Genomic DNA, 5,000 nt, shown 5'->3' on the forward strand with positions numbered 1-5,000 from the left:
AGGTAAGGCATGTCAGAGCGAAAGACAGTAATTTCGAATGAGCCAAGAAAGAGCGGTGCGGGGCCGGTCGGAGCGCACCCTTTTCTCGGTGGCTGGCGGGCGAGAGAGTGCTGCGTCGCCGGCATCGGCGTCGAAAGAAGCCGAGCCGAAAAAAGTTAAAGTACAAACGTGCAAGCATACTAAACCTAACCCTAGGTAAGGCATGTCAGAGCGAAAGACAGTAATTTCGAATGAGCCAAGAAAGAGCGGTGCGGGGCCGGTCGGAGCGCACCCTTTTCTCGGTGGCTGGCGGGCGAGAGAGTGCTGCGTCGCCGGCATCGGCGTCGAAGAAGCCGAGCCGAAAAAAGTTAAAGTACAAACGTGCAAGCATACTAACCTAACCCTAGGTAAGGCATGTCAGAGCGAAAGACAGTAATTTCGAATGAGCCAAGAAAGAGCGGTGCGGGGCCGGTCGGAGCGCACCCTTTTCTCGGTGGCTGGCGGGCGAGAGAGTGCTGCGTCGCCGGCATCGGCGTCGAAAGAAGCCGAGCCGAAAAAAGTTAAAGTACAAACGTGCAAGCATACTAACCTAACCCTAGGTAAGGCATGTCAGAGCGAAAGACAGTAATTTCGAATGAGCCAAGAAAGAGCGGTGCGGGGCCGGTCGGAGCGCACCCTTTTCTCGGTGGCTGGCGGGCGAGAGAGTGCTGCGTCGCCGGCATCGGCGTCGAAAGAAGCCGAGCCGAAAAAAGTTAAAGTACAAACGTGCAAGCATACTAACCTAACCCTAGGTAAGGCATGTCAGAGCGAAAGACAGTAATTTCGAATGAGCCAAGAAAGAGCGGTGCGGGGCCGGTCGGAGCGCACCCTTTTCTCGGTGGCTGGCGGGCGAGAGAGTGCTGCGTCGCCGGCATCGGCGTCGAAAGAAGCCGAGCCGAAAAAAGTTAAAGTACAAACGTGCAAGCATACTAACCTAACCCTAGGTAAGGCATGTCAGAGCGAAAGACAGTAATTTCGAATGAGCCAAGAAAGAGCGGTGCGGGGCCGGTCGGAGCGCACCCTTTTCTCGGTGGCTGGCGGGCGAGAGAGTGCTGCGTCGCCGGCATCGGCGTCGAAAGAAGCCGAGCCGAAAAAAGTTAAAGTACAAACGTGCAAGCATACTAACCTAACCCTAGGTAAGGCATGTCAGAGCGAAAGACAGTAATTTCGAATGAGCCAAGAAAGAGCGGTGCGGGGCCGGTCGGAGCGCACCCTTTTCTCGGTGGCTGGCGGGCGAGAGAGTGCTGCGTCGCCGGCATCGGCGTCGAAAGAAGCCGAGCCGAAAAAAGTTAAAGTACAAACGTGCAAGCATACTAACCTAACCCTAGGTAAGGCATGTCAGAGCGAAAGACAGTAATTTCGAATGAGCCAAGAAAGAGCGGTGCGGGGCCGGTCGGAGCGCACCCTTTTCTCGGTGGCTGGCGGGCGAGAGAGTGCTGCGTCGCCGGCATCGGCGTCGAAAGAAGCCGAGCCGAAAAAAGTTAAAGTACAAACGTGCAAGCATACTAACCTAACCCTAGGTAAGGCATGTCAGAGCGAAAGACAGTAATTTCGAATGAGCCAAGAAAGAGCGGTGCGGGGCCGGTCGGAGCGCACCCTTTTCTCGGTGGCTGGCGGGCGAGAGAGTGCTGCGTCGCCGGCATCGGCGTCGAAAGAAGCCGAGCCGAAAAAAGTTAAAGTACAAACGTGCAAGCATACTAACCTAACCCTAGGTAAGGCATGTCAGAGCGAAAGACAGTAATTTCGAATGAGCCAAGAAAGAGCGGTGCGGGGCCGGTCGGAGCGCACCCTTTTCTCGGTGGCTGGCGGGCGAGAGAGTGCTGCGTCGCCGGCATCGGCGTCGAAAGAAGCCGAGCCAAAAAAAGTTAAAGTACAAACGCGATGCTAATGAGCGAGCCGTTGTCTCGACTAATATGTAGGGGGCGTTCGATCGAGCGTCTGGCTTGAGCGCTTGTCGGCCTAGCAGAACGGTCGCATTGTTATGCCCGGGTTTTAGGCACCGCTGCAGGCGGCCGGCAGAGCTCTTGTTTGTGCGAAACTGAATGGATCGAGCCCGAGAGAGGGCGAGCAAAGAAAAAACGCAAATCGCTCCGCCTGGCACTGCCGGCGAGAGCGTGGACGTCGCGGCCAGCGACTGTCGAAGCTGAGTACGGCCGCAGGCGATCGCCTCGGTCTTAAACGAATGCGACGAGCACGCGCCGGGCGGCCCAGCAAGGGCCGAGCGCAGCTGTCGCAGCTATCTGGTTGATCCTGCCAGTAGTGATATGCTTGTCTCAAAGATTAAGCCATGCAGGTGCAAGTACGAGTTCTCGTAAAGCGAAACTGCGAATGGCTCATTAAATCAGTCTTGGTTTATTTGGTCTCGTAAGCGAAGTGGATAACTGTGGTAATTCTAGAGCTAATACATGCATTAAGCGCCGACTTCGGGAGGCGCGCTTTTATCAGATCAAAACCGACCGGGTTCGTCCTGTGACGTTTGATGACTCTGGATAACCACGCGGATCGTACGGTCTCTGCACCGACGACGTATCATTCAAGTGTCTGCCCTATCAACTGTCGAAGGTACGCTACGTGCCTACCTTTGTGATAACGGGTAACGGGGAATCAGGGTTCGATTCCGGAGAGGGAGCCTGAGAAACGGCTACCACATCCAAGGAAGGCAGCAGGCGCGCAAATTACCCATTCCCGACACGGGGAGGTAGTGACGAAAAATAACAATACAGGACTCTAACGAGGCCCTGTAATTGGAATGAGTACATCCTAAAACTCTTAACGAGTATCCATTGGAGGGCAAGTCTGGTGCCAGCAGCCGCGGTAATTCCAGCTCCAACAGTGTATGCTAAAGTTGTTGCGGTTGAAAAGCTCGTAGTTGGATTTTGGGCGAGCGCCGCCGGTCCGTCGCAAGGCGTGTCACTGGTTGCGTTCGCCTCACCTTCGGTTCTCCGTCGGTGCTCTTGACTGAGTGTCGGCGGTGGCCGATAAGTTTACTTTGAAAAAATTAGAGTGTTCAAAGCAGGCTGTTCGCCTGCATAGTGTTGCATGGAATAATGGAATAGGACCTCGGTTCTATTTTGTTGGTTTTCGGAGCACGAGGTAATGATTAAGAGGGACAGACGGGGGCGTCCGTACTCTGCCGTTAGAGGTGAAATTCTTGGATCGGCGGAAGACGAACTACTGCGAAAGCATTCGCCAAGAATGTTTTCTTTAATCAAGAGCGAAAGTCAGAGGTTCGAAGACGATCAGATACCGTCCTAGTTCTGACTATAAACGATGCCAACTAGCGATCGGGAGGCGTTACCATGACGACCTTTCCGGCAGCTTCCGGGAAACCAAAGTCTTTGGGTTCCGGGGGAAGTATGGTTGCAAAGCTGAAACTTAAAGGAATTGACGGAAGGGCACCACCAGGAGTGGAGCCTGCGGCTTAATTTGACTCAACACGGGGAAACTCACCCGGCCCGGACACAGGTAGGATTGACAGATTGAGAGCTCTTTCTTGATTCTGTGGGTGGTGGTGCATGGCCGTTCTTAGTTGGTGGAGCGATTTGTCTGGTTAATTCCGATAACGAACGAGACTCTGGCATGCTAAATAGTTACGCGACCTTCTCGGTCGGCGTCTAACTTCTTAGAGGGACTAGTGGCGTTTAGCCACACGAGATTGAGCAATAACAGGTCTGTGATGCCCTTAGATGTCCGGGGCCGCACGCGCGCTACACTGAGTGAAGCAGCGAGTGTCTAACCTAGGCCGAAAGGTCCGGGTAACCCGTTGAACCTCATTCGTGATTGGGATAGGGACTTGCAATTGTTTCCCTTGAACGAGGAATTCCCAGTAAGCGCAAGTCATCAACTTGCGTTGATTACGTCCCTGCCCTTTGTACACACCGCCCGTCGCTACTACCGATTGAATGGTTTAGTGAGATCCTTGGATCGGCCCCGTCGCGGCTGGCAACGGCCGCGTCGGCGTGTCGAGAAGACGATCAAACTTGATCATTTAGAGGAAGTAAAAGTCGTAACAAGGTTTCCGTAGGTGAACCTGCGGAAGGATCATTACCGAAGGTGGTGGTAGGCCCCGGCCGACCGCGCACTGAATTGTCTTTGGGTGCCGCCGAGAGGGCGGCCGTCAATCGGGGTTCCGCCCCGTGCGACACGCGTAACACGTTGGCATAGCAAGGCAGCCGAGTGCGATGGTGGCTTCTGGGCACCGCGCTCGATGTGCCGCCGGCCCAGCCCGGCGGTCGCTCGGCGCCGTTTGTTGGTGTTTTTGTGCAGTTGTTGTCGGTGGTGGTTTTGTGGTCGATCCCACAGTGTGACGTCCGCGCGCTTCGGCGCCGGGCGAAACGTCGAGGACGACTCTTAACGGTGGATCACTCGGCTCGCGAGTCGATGAAGGACGCAGCCAAGTGCGAGAAGTAATGTGAATTGCAGAACACATTGAACGTCGACCTTCTGAACGCGAATTGCGGTCTCGGGTCAATCCCGGGACCGCGTCTGCCTCAGGGTCGCGTTCGTCCTCACCCGAGGGCCGTCGCCTGGCCTCTGCGAAGACGGCCGGGCGTCGCCCCAAGTTGAAGCGGTCGCCGAGCTTTCTCGGCGCGACCGCGTGTCCCGTACACCGCCGGCCCCTCGACGTGTTCAACTACGTTCGAGGGGCGGGTCCAGGTCGGTCGGTCCGGTCACGAGATCAAGACCGACCGTGGGCCAAGGCGGCGACGGTACGCGCTCGGTCGGCGCCGGCGGCGACGACTTGCGATGCCAGCGGGCCGTGTAAGAAGCGGCCCGCTTGACACATACGACCTGAGTTCAGGCGAGAGCACCCGCTGAATTTAAGCATATTATTAAGCGGAGGAAAAGAAACCAACAGGGATTCCCTGAGTAACGGCGAGTGAACCGGGAAGAGTCCAGCGTCGAATCTGCGCGCTTTTCGAGCGCGCCGAGTTGTGACGTACGGAAGTCCCAGTGCGGCTGACGGCGAGCGCCGGTGTCCT

The 5,000-nt window shown here is 56.0% G+C and overlaps 2 non-coding genes and 1 pseudogene across 2 annotated transcripts; all 3 read left to right on the top strand.

Moving 5' to 3' along the window:
* Positions 1–2,255: 2,255 nt before the first annotated feature.
* On the top strand, positions 2,256–4,065 carry LOC144419519 (small subunit ribosomal RNA). The gene has a single exon (XR_013474114.1). It is a non-coding gene; the product is annotated as a small subunit ribosomal RNA (ribosomal RNA).
* A 298-nt stretch (positions 4,066–4,363) lies between these two features.
* On the top strand, positions 4,364–4,517 carry LOC144419516 (5.8S ribosomal RNA). Its single transcript, XR_013474111.1, has one exon. It is a non-coding gene; the product is annotated as a 5.8S ribosomal RNA (ribosomal RNA).
* Positions 4,518–4,805: 288 nt separating this feature from the next.
* Positions 4,806–5,000, top strand: part of LOC144419514 (large subunit ribosomal RNA) — a 3,695-nt pseudogene continuing 3,500 nt past the window's right edge.

The sequence above is a fragment of the Styela clava genome, unplaced genomic scaffold (genome assembly GCF_964204865.1).
Source record: "Styela clava unplaced genomic scaffold, kaStyClav1.hap1.2 HAP1_SCAFFOLD_210, whole genome shotgun sequence".
NCBI lineage: Eukaryota > Metazoa > Chordata > Ascidiacea > Stolidobranchia > Styelidae > Styela > Styela clava.